Here is a 12,097-nt window from a genome sequence, read left to right as displayed (position 1 = left end):
TCTTGCTCTCAACTGGCAATGAAAGTGATGGTTGCAAATAAAGTAGATCCAATGCAATACCTCAGAATTTTTTTAATTGACCTAATATCTGAAAAATCTGTTTTGACAAAATACAGATCACTCTTAATAGAAGATTCCTCCATTCTGATAAGTTTTATGCCATGGGCAGTCTAAATTCCTCCATATTTTCACTTGAAATATTTAGTAAGATACCCATTTTTACAAGTTTTTCAAGGAGATTTTTCCATTAAAGAATGAAAAATGAAAAGTCATAATTCAAGGTCAGTATAGATGGTGAATAGTGGCTACCCTTAGTATCTGCCATTCCTAGGTTAGAAATGATGTTATAAGATGCAGTAGCACATTCAGTGTATGGAAGTTCCTGATTTATAACAAGTAAGCAGTCAGCCATTCTATTTATATGGCTGATCTTGTTGAAAAAAGATCTCAGAGGTACATGGGTGGCTCAGTCGGTTAAGTGTCCTACTTGAGCTCAAGTCATGATCTCAAGATTTGTGAGTTTGAGCTATGCCTTGGGCTGTCTGCTTACAGCACAGAGCCTGTTTTGGATCCTCTATCCCCCTCTCTGTTTCTGCCCTATCCCCTACCCTCCACTGATATTCTTTCTCTCTCTCTCTCTCTCTCTCTCTCTCTCTCTCTCTCTCTCTCTTTCTTTCTCAAAATAAGTACATAACTTTAAAAAAGTTAAAATTTAAAAAAAAATCTCAAATCATCAATTAAGACCAAACAAATGAATTTAAGTTTATTCTTTAGTTTTATTTGAAACGTATTCATAGGAGCACTGGTGTTCAAAGGAGATGCCTAGGGGCTAATACAGACTTAAGGAAAAGAAATATAACTGGTAATCAGGTGGGGTGGGGCACATGGCCTCTGCCTTCTTTATTCAAAGTAGCTTGACTTTCATTTGTTTTGGATAACAGCATTTTTCATATTATCCTTACTTAAAATATTGCTATCTTGCCAATATGGAAGTTTTTCATCTAGAGAAAAAAAGTGCAGAGTTTATACATGGGAGAGTTCTTAATGTTCTTTATAAACACAGAAGTGAACTTGGTGACTACTAAAGGTCTCTTCCAGGCCTATCAATCTTTAGCTCAAGACCTTTAAGACTTTAACAGTTGGACTGAAAAGCCTTGATGGGTGAGTGTACCTTCCTTTCTGGGTAAAAAAGATACCAGTACTTAAGCCAACATGTTCTACTCATAAATTTTTACTAAGTCTTCCCAGGAAATCCTCAAAACTGAACCAATCAGAGTTCATCTTCTCAATCCCTCTGCTCAAACTAGGGAACAGTCTTTGAGAAATACCATTCCTGTAACTTTGAGGGACACCAACAAGCAATGTTCTCTAACTGGAACTTTGGCTCTACCCTGCCAATCCTCATCAGCTTCTCTCATTTCTTTCAGAAATTTCCTGAAAAGTCACCAGCCTGGCAGGTACACTGACTACCAAACATGACCTCAAACCCTGTCATCAAAACCTTTATACACTAATCAGAAAATTCAAGTGATTATTGATAAAACCTATCAACTTTCTTCCTCCACAATTGTGAATATAGCTCAGTATCAATTCTTATCTGCTCTCTTTCAGTTTCAGAAGATAAAATATCTCTCCTCTTCTTCAATGCCACTTCCTCTCATCACACTGAATCTCATCCTCACCAATTTTCTGTAAGGTGCCACTCAATCAAAAATTTACTTCACTCCCATGATTCTGAGTCTTTTCCATCTATACATATCTTCAAGAATATTCCATCTTCATTCTGCATTTGACTCCATGTTTCCTCCTAATAAGTTTACTTACGCATCAATTAAAATTGCGTGTGTGTGTGTGTGTGTGTGTTAAATTCTATAGAAGATGTTTGTACCAGTATTTTTAGATGCAATAACCGAAACACAACTAGGATTAGAATGGAGAGATAAAGGTGTTTTATTATTTTACATGCCCAAAATTCTGGAAGTGTGGAAGTTGGAAGTTCCAGGGCTAATAACCAAGAGTATAAATTCTCTCTTCCATTTTCAAGATGTCAGCTTTTATCCTCAGACTTGCCCTCCTGGTTACAGGATAGCTGCTACAGCTCCAGAAATCATAGCCTTTGATGACTCCATCCAAAGGCTAGAAGATGAGGAGAGAGCATGACCTTTCTGTATCTCTCACTTAAAAATTTCATAGAAGTCCACAGCATGTTTCCCCTTACATCTCATTGGTCAGGATCACCACTGTACAGGATTCATCCCTGGGGCTGAGTATGGGCCCAGAGCCCCTAAAGTTTATGATCACTTGATATCTAAAATTAATAAATTAGAGTTCTGTAAGCAAGAAAAGGCAGGGGTGGAGGATGAGTGCCAAAGTATTCTTTAAACCACACATTCAGTCAATTAGAATGCCAGACTTGAGCATCGTTGTTGGGTGCAGTTTTGCTTGTGCTGCTCATACAGCCTTGATTCTGTTGAAGTCTCCAATAGGACATTTCATTATTTTTTGTTAGTTGGTCTTTGGATTAAAGAGAAAATAAGTAGGTATTGGTATGTGTATGTTTGCAGGTAGAGAAGTGAACTGAGGAGAGTAGAGAAAATCCAATACAATTCATAAATGCATGACTATGTTTCTGAACTGAATTCTTGTTTATAGCACTTGACTCCTTCTTATACTTGTTAGGAAATCTGCTATTTGAATAACCATATGTCTGTTGGTCCAGAAATAGAAGAAACTAGAACAAAGGATCAGGTTGGAATTCAGGCTGGAATAAGCATTCAGTATTACTGTAACTCATAGTGCTTTCGATTTATACACAGCTGTGACTATAAACAATTTCAACAAAGTACAGAGATGGCTCTCTATTTATACCTATGGTCCCTCAGGCTAAGGACTTATAATGACTTTTCAATGATATTATGGACTATTAGAAAACTTAAGAGGGTCTCACAGTGAATGGTAGGCTCTGCTGGAGGCAAATTTGCAAATAAGTCAAGTTTGATACTTAACTATTCTGAGAACATGTTTACATAGGTTTGCTAAATAATCTCTCACTTTTTCTCTCAGTCTTTATTCTTAGTTCTTATTCTGGCATAACCTCATCTTCCTTCTCTCCCTTGGCCTTTCCACTCATTTTTTCTTGTGTCCCTCCCTTTCCTTATTATCCGGACTTCCTTTTTCTCCATCATTCTTTCTTTCTTGACTCCTGATCTATCCTTTGCTTCTTCTCTTCCTTTTTCCTTTAACCTTAGGAGTCAACTGGAGTGAATATTTATCCCTATTGGACATATTTATATGATTCGGGGTCCATCCCTGTTTAGTGTGCATTTCAGCTTCTGGTAGCATCAAGGTAAACTGCAATAAGCAAAGTCCTTGTTTGGTCAGGTTTGACTATGTAGACAAACAATCTAGATAAATAATTCTCAACCTCGGCTCACAAAAACACCCTTTTTCTCCTTTGTAGTGTGTTTTCAGGCTTTAAATTTTTTATGTTCCTGCTTTAACACTTCACTTCACAATGCCTCCATAAAAAAGTAATGCCTTTTCTCTTTTGTTAAAAGAGGAATATCCTCCCAAACAGCTATCTCTCAAGATGTGTTGAAATCCCAAGAGGAATCATGTTTTACATTTAAAAAATTGCTTTCTCATGTAATATCTTGTTAGATAATCCCCCAAATCAAGTGAAGTAGGCAGGGAGGCAAAGCTGCTTCAGAGAAGTTTGGTCAACAATGTAATAGGCCAATTAAGGACAGAACCTAGATCTCTCTCAGTCTTTACAGGACTGATGGTTATGAATTTGCATTAGAATAATTTTATATAAAGTACAAAGATACAAAGACAGTGAATATGCAATAAACACATATGATTGTCTTCTCTTTATTTTCAAGGAGAAGTAATATTTGCAATTACTCATTCCATGGAAACTGGAATTACTTCCCCTGGGTGACAGACACACCCTTATCTCTACAGGTCCAGCTGCATTTCTCTGTCCTTTAGTCCATTTTATTCAGATGCTTGATGTGGTATCAGGACCAACCCATGAATGAGCATTGGTTTACTTTTTTCCTTCCTCTCTTTCTTCTTTCTTTCTTTCCTCTATTCTCTTTCTCTCTACCTCCTTCCTTTCCTCCCTCTCTCTTTCCTTCTTCTCCTTCTCTCTCCTTGTCCCTGTCTCTGTTTTCTATTTCTTTGTACCACTCCCACTACTAAGAAGTGATGTGAAATTCCAGATTCCCTACATTAACATTTTCTTTGCTTTCATTCTTTGTTTCCCCTTTACATCCAAAAACGTAATGCCAATTGTTAGAAAATATAATTTGCTGTGTCTCACACTATTATTTATAATCTACTCGAGCATTTTCTTCACACTCTTAATATCCTCAGTGTCGGAGAGAATTACAGCTGGAAAGCTGACTGCAGACCTTTGTGTAACGAGGGGAGAGAAGAACATTGTTTTCACAGGCAGATTTTCTGTTGTGTGGTGGAGTTTCATGATTGTCCTACAATAGTTACACATTTCTTTATTCATTTACAGTTATTTTTGCCAAAAAAGAGACTTGATGATTGAGTTTTTCTTTTCTTTCCTCATAGGAATAAGAAGATAAAAATGTTTCAGTAGATCAGTTTAAAGGAGAGAAATGTTACAAAGATATTTGCAAAGATATCCACTAGATGGTGATTCCCAGCATGGTTAGTTCTGTAATATGGCTCTGAACAAATATGGCTTGTTCTGTACATTTGACTCCAACTTTTCCTAGTTCCTGGATTCTCTCTCCCCACCCCCCGCTGTCTCCCTCCCTCATTCTCTCCACACTTCTCTCTCTATCTACACACACACACACACACACACACACACACAACACACACATACTACATGAAGGTGAACTTTTGGAAGAGAAATAAATAAAGTCCATATCTTTCCTTCAAAATTCAGCAATCATCTTAGTCTCTGTTCTGGAAACTCTGTTTTTTTTTTTAATTTTAAATTTTTGCCAAAGATAAGATTTATGATCTTACTAGGAGTCAATACACAGCTAGACAGAGAGGCTCCTGTGTGGCTCAGTTGGTTGAGCCTCTGACTTTGGCTCAGGTCATGATCTCCACAGTTCATGAGTTTGAGCCCCGCGTCAGGCTTTGTGCTGACAGCTCAAAGCCTGGAGCCTGCTTCGGATTCTGTGTCTCCCTCTCTCTCTCTGCCCCTACCCTGCTTGCACTCTGTCTTTCTCTGTCTCAAAAATATATAAACATTAAAAAAAAGAGCTATACAGAAAAGTGAATTAGAAAATTTTTTTTTTTTTGTCAATAGTATGGTGAATGGGAAAGGAAGTGAGGAAAGCACAGAAGATGAAGACAAGGTAGATAGAAAAATTAGTTACTCCTAGGCAAGCAACATGCCATCTGGTGACCTGGAGATGAGAGAATCCCAGTGGAATTTAATATTAAGACCTTGAGTCCTTTGTCAGGCTCACAACTCTCTCTCTCTCTCTCTCTCTCTCTCTCTCTCTCTCTCTCACACACACACACACACACACACACACACACACACACACACACACACATATACCCGCCTTCCTTCTGTCCCCTTGTCCTACTCTTCCTGAAAAAAGCATACAGGTACTTTACCTTTAGAGAATTTCTGTGCTAACCAGCATAGGAAAATAAACAATAACAATGATAAACTAGACACAATTACAAACATTTTTGGATTTTATGTATGATCAAACTTTCTTTTTTTTAAATATTTTTTTCAATGTTTATTTATTTTTGAGAGAGAGAGAGAGAGAGAGAGAGAGAGAGAGACAGAGTATGAGCAGGCGAGGGGCATAGAAAGAGGGAGACACAGAATCTGAAGCAGGCTCCTGGCTCTGAGCTGTCAGCACAGAGCCAGATGCAGGGCTTGAACCCACAAACTGCGAGATCACGACCTGAGCCGAAGTCGGACTCTTAACCAACTGAGCCACCCAGGTGCCCCAGGATGATCAAACTTCTAATGTGCATTTTATAATCCTCTGTAATTCATCCACTCATGCAACTAAATGATACCCTTACATACCACTTCTATAAAATATGTCATGGTCCTAGTGGAATCCCTTTGATTTTCTCATAAATATTTTCTTAATGTTGGGCTCCATATTCAATTAACATATCAGTCCATCATTTAGAATCTTGTTTTGTTTTGTTTGCTTGTCTTTTTAATTATAACCAAGCACAATATATTTTTCCATAAGAAATGGACTGAGTAGTATAAAATAAACCACTGACTTCATGAAACATACCTTCCTTGGACTGCAGGCAAACCAAATTCAGCAATCTCATCAATGCTCAATACTAACCAACTAAGATATACTCTCTTAATTTCCTAGGATTGCTGTGACCAAACACCACAAACTGGATGGCTGAATTAAAACAAGAGAAATTGATTCTCTCACATTTCTGGAGGCTAGACATTTGAAATCAAAGTGTCAGCATGGCTTGTTTCTTCTTGGGGGATGAGATGGAGAATCTTTACCGTGCCTGCATCCTAGTTTCTTGGGGTTTCTGACAACCCTCAGCATTCTTTGGTTTATAGATGCATCACTCCAATCTTTGCCTCTGTCTTCACCTGATGTTTTCTCTATGTGTGTCTTTGCCACGTTGCACAAATGTTGCATTAGCACACATTAGAACATGGTGTTTCCTCTATGCATGTTTGTCACATTAGGAAGAACACATCATATTGGATTTAGGACCCACTTTAATCCAGTATGACCTCATCCTAACTAATTACATCTGTGAAGAGCCTATTTCCAAATAAGGTCACATTCTGTGGTTTCAGGCTGACATGAATTTGCTGGTACACTATTCAATCCACAACAGATGGTAATCAAGGGCCCTTCTACTTACTTGAAAGGCAAACTAAAACAAAATGGTGTCCTTGAATATTTTATTCCACTATCTACTTAGTCTATATTTTACTCTTCTGGAGAAGAGTGACGTTTACTTGTACTTTTAGGGTGACACAAGTCACATCATTGACAGCTACTTTACCATATCAAGTTCCTTCCTTGAAAATCAGCACAAGAAGTCAGAGTCACATGCCCAGTGCCTGGGGTTCTGACAATAAAATGTACTCTTTGTTTTGATTTATAATTGTGTATTTGCAATTTATGTAACTAGACTGAACAACATCTAAAATGAACTTTAGAGAGTTGAGTATCTCTTATTCTATTTAGTAAATAAAGAGCTAGGAGTTAAAAATGAGGCATATCAGTTGAAATTGGTGACAAAGTCATTCGACAAATATAAAAGCATAGATGTTACACACACACACCAGGAAATAGGGTCATCTTCATAGTTCATATTATTTTATTTCAAGAGAAAATATTTTATATTCAAATTACATAGTTTTATACCTGTTTAAAAAACAAACATGGTCACTCTTAGTCCTTTACATCTCAATTCTTGTCATCGCATATTTTTAGTCAATCAAGTTAAAATTTTGTATCAAACTTGTCCTTCCTCCCACCCTACAATGCTCTTGTAGTTTTATTTTGTTTCATAATAAATTGTGAATATGGCTTAGAGGCAGCCTAGAATAGCAATTAAGCAGTTATAAACATTTTCTGATTGATTCTGGAAACAGGTGGATGGAATTCAAATCCAGTCCCCACCAGTGTGTGAATTTGGGTCAAGTACTTGACCTCTTTGTGCCTTAGTTTCCTATTTACAAGATGTGGATGGTGAAAAGAGTACATTCTTTATAAGAATATTATGAGGATTAAATGAGTTAATATCACTAAAGCTCTTATGCATTATAGAGTATTTGTTGAATAACTAAATGTCTGCTAGAGCAGAGGCTCGTTGATGATGGTTCTGTGTCTTGCATCTCTATTATTCTCTATGGCACTAAACACAGTGCTCTGCATTTAATATATATGCAACCCAATATCTATTTGAATAAAATATAATTGAATTGAGGTGAATTAACTTCCTCTAGCAAAATTCCTCTCCCTACATATGGATTGATTTGAGTTAGGGAGAAGAGGTATATTTGTCCCTCTAGAGGTTTGCAGAGCTCTATGAAGTTAGGAACCTAACTGATCAGCGCTCATTGAGCATAGCACTGCACATTTTGCAAAGGTGTTTTGCAAGTATCTTTCCCAACCTCTCTTGTCCAAGCTAAATAACCCAGCTCAAAACTTATCTTCTCTTAGGGCCTTTTACATTAACCTCAGAAACATATCCCTTACTCTGTATTCCTCAACACTATTCTAGTGTTCCATAAGAATATGATTTATAAAGTTACCATAGTTTATAAAACTGGAAGGCATGGTAGAAGTTTCCAGGCCAGTGGTTATTGCCAATGGTGCAGATCACAGTCCACTTGGAATTTAGATTTGTCTTTTAATACACATGACTGGGGCCTATCATCAGAAATTTGGATTATATAAGACAGTAGGGTATTGGTTTCATATTTAAGGTCTGAAGTCAGATAGGATTTGATACATATCATGGCCCCTTCTGTTTGTCATCAGAGTGACTCAGACAGTGCTTGTCAAACTTTAATGTGTACACTAATCACCAGAGATGCTCTTGAAAGTGCAGATTCTGATTCAGCAGGTCTGTGATAGGGCCCAGAATTTTTCATTCCCAACAAACCTCATCTTATGATGGTCCAGAGAATGACGCTTTCAATATAAAGAACCTAGAACGTCATTGCTTAATATATCAAAATCTCAATTTTCTCCTACATCAAATAGAGCTGTTATAAAAATTAAAGATATAAGATATACAAGGTAGCTTTATCACATAGCCCTGTACAGTAAATGTTAGACATTTAATATTATTATTATTAAGGCCAACTTCATGGGATTGGGCCTGTGCAGTTGCACAGAGCTCTGTCTTAAAGGGGCTCTGTATTTGGTTTAATGCTCCTGTCATCATCTTGAATTTCTTAATAATTTTATCTTTGAACTTGTATTTTATAAGTGAAGTTCAGTGGGGCATTAGGGCATGCATGTGAGCAGAGTATATACTTGAAATATGCATTATTACCAACATCACTTGCCAACCATTTACATTTAAAATTTACAAGTTACCAGGAGCTCAGAATTCTGATGGACTCAAAGTGAATTTGAATTCAGTAAGACTCAAAAGTACAAGGTAAATTTGTTACATCTATGGCTAAGTAAGGCCACACTTTCCCCAAGAGATCATGCTTTCCATTTGAACCAGACTTTGCTTTGAATGAGGAATGAAGACAATTGCAGCCTAAGAATCATGAACATTCCAGGATCTCTATTATATCCTTTCTTACTCAAGTTACTTCCCTGTGTGTTAGCTAACCGCTTACACTGAAAATACACCTTAGAAGGAAAGGAAAAGATAAGGCAACCCACAGTTCTTTTCTTTTCAATTATTTCTTACTTATCATTAAGCTGAAGGTAGAGTATTGAATGGGTAGAACATATGAATATCAAAAAGTGAAATGCATCGCCGCCCGTAATCCCCCCTGCAGACTCTCTGCTCAAGTTTGAGAGCAGAGAGTGTCGGGAGCTGAACACAGAGAAAAGGAGCCCCAAAGCATGGCCACTGAAAGGCAGCCCCCCAGCAGCCTGGACCCTCGGATCCAATCTCACAGTCAACAAAGACATGCTTCCTGTGTCCCAGATCCTACCAAGTGAGCAGAAGAAATCTTGAATAGCGTCCTGTCCCCAAGGGAGTGGGTGGCTGCAGCCATGAGTCCAGCAGGTGTCAGACATGGAGATTAAAGGTGCACCTCCAGGAGTGGCCAGACCTGAAGCTGCAGCAGTGGCAGGCAAGGGGGACCAGCATCTACCCGGTGCGCAGGGAGCTCTGCTCTCAGTGTTTTGAAGAGCTGATCCAGGCGGTCATAGTCAACTGTGCAGAGAGGGGACTGCCTTCGCTGTGAGTCCAGGATGACATCTGCATGACCATGGCCGCCTACCAAGGTCTTGTATGAGAGCAGTGTGGCATGTGGCACGAGGAAGGAGCCGCAGGCCCGACAGGGGAAGTCAGACATGGAGAGGAAAGGTGCAGACTTAGAAACGGAAAAGAAGTTTGGAGAAGCAAACGAAGGAGCAGAAGGCCAAGTGTAAGGCCACTGAGAAGCGGGAGAGCGAAAGGAAACAGGTGAAGAAGCACAAAGAGGAGATTCCATCCTTCAAGCTAAGCAGACAAATCCCCAGCTGAAGGTCCACGGGGGAAGGCATTATTGCACCAAAGAAGCAAAATTTTCCATATGGGTCTCAGCAAGCACTGTTACCCCATCATAAGCCTCTTGTAATAAAAAAGCTAGTTTCCTGAAAAAAGAAAGTGAAATGCAAATAATTTAGTTTTGTGTAGGACCCACTGTTCTGGTAAGACCAAAATATAGATGGGTATATGAGCTTAGATTATGAATTGTGCAAGTTTGGTGATTCCACACCCAAGTGCCTTTGTACATGCATTTAATTTTTTTTTGATGTTTATTTATTTCTGAGACAGAGAGAGACAGAGCATGAGCGGGGGAAGGGCAGAGAGAGAGGAAGATGCAGAATCCGAAGCAGGCTCCAGGCTCTGAGCTGTGAGCACACAGCCCAACGCGGGGCTCGAACTCACGAACTGTGAGATCATGACCTGAGCCAAAGTTGGACGCTCAACTGACTGAGCCACCCAGGCGCCCCATGTACATGCATTTAAAACTGGCATTCTGCAATAGAAAGATGAACAGTAAAAGTCATGCAAATAATTTAAATTTAATTTTTCACTAATTAGGATGACATTAAATAGCAAATTAAACACACCATGACAGGTTGAAGGAGAGACCATGGAGTAAAGAGAAAAGCTTTATATTTGATTATCTTTAATGGATACTTTTTGCTCTGCTTTTTGAACTGGGGTCCCTCTAGTTTCATTTTACACTGAGCCCCAGAGATTCTGTAGCTGACTCTGCCATCATTATTAGAATCACTATCAACAGGTCTGGGTGGGGCTTCAGGTTGAAAATCCTAAATAAAACTAGAAATAATTTTGCAAAATTATATAGATCGGGAAATCTATCTATAGTTGAACACAATTCCCACCCTACAATTTACTGATAAAACTAAGAATATTTTTTACTTTGCACAAATATTGTATTCTGAAGAATGTCTGATTGTTTTATGTTGTGTGCAGATTCTCCTTCAGGAAGAAAATATCAGCATAAAGCTTGTTCCTTCTTGTATCATCTAGAATCGGTCCCTTTCTTCTCTGAATGCATGTGTTATTTCAGCTGGCCACACCTGCGACATAGCCCATACTCTCACCTGCATTATGATGACACATCATACCTCAGCTCCCCAACTATACTGAGCCTTGGAGGCCTTGTAGCTCCCTTCACACTGGAAAGAAGATTTCCACACAACACAGTCCTTTCCTGATGACTGAATGAGTGAATAGGCTAAGTAATTGAACAGACTGTGAAGCCATTTGAATAATTACCAAAGGAAGAGGGGTCAGATTCTGAGGTATTATGTTAAATTCCAGTTTTGACTGCATTTATGCTTTCACCAGAGAGAAAGCAGCCATGTGTCAGTTATCATACAGTGTTGCCTTCATCTTTCTGGAATGAGGCTGTTTGATTCCACTATTCCAATTTATTATTGTGAGATAAATAATAGTTCTTATAATTGAAAGTGAGCGGGAAGACATTGGACACAGTTTCTAAAGGTAAGAACTGCCTACGTTGGTCCTCAACTGATGCAGCGTCTGCCCTATGTAGACATCTTTAAATCCATATTCTATTTATATAGTCCAATCCCAAGCAGCTAAGACTTCTACCCCATATATTGCACTGCACAATTGACTCTCTGCCTTGTGTGTGTGTATGTGGGGGAGGGGGGAGTTTGCTCTCCTCTGGTGCTTCATGTATCATCTGGTGCCAGAGGCTGTGAGAATACAACATTGATGGACCAATGGGCTGATCCAATATGGCAAATCCTATATTCCTGCTTGGGTACAAATGAATAACCTCATATAGTTCTGCACACATTCAACAAAATGATGAAAGGGAGAAAAAAACAAATGGAATTTCCTGATCATTGCATTCCACTTTATTTCTCTGTTCTAACTTTGTAAGTGA

At 38.6% G+C, this 12,097-nt stretch overlaps 1 pseudogene; it reads left to right on the top strand.

Annotated features, from left to right (window-relative positions):
- Window positions 1-9,462: 9,462 nt before the first annotated feature.
- LOC132665000 (axonemal dynein light intermediate polypeptide 1 pseudogene) lies at window positions 9,463-10,219 on the top strand (annotated as a pseudogene).
- The last annotated feature ends 1,878 nt before the right edge of the window (window positions 10,220-12,097 follow it).

The sequence above is a fragment of the Panthera onca genome, chromosome D3, assembly GCF_046562875.1.
Source record: "Panthera onca isolate mPanOnc1 chromosome D3, mPanOnc1 haplotype 2, whole genome shotgun sequence".
NCBI classification, from domain to species: domain Eukaryota; kingdom Metazoa; phylum Chordata; class Mammalia; order Carnivora; family Felidae; genus Panthera; species Panthera onca.
The sequence above is the reverse complement of the archived record's forward strand: the minus strand, read 5'-3'. Positions and strand labels throughout refer to the sequence as shown.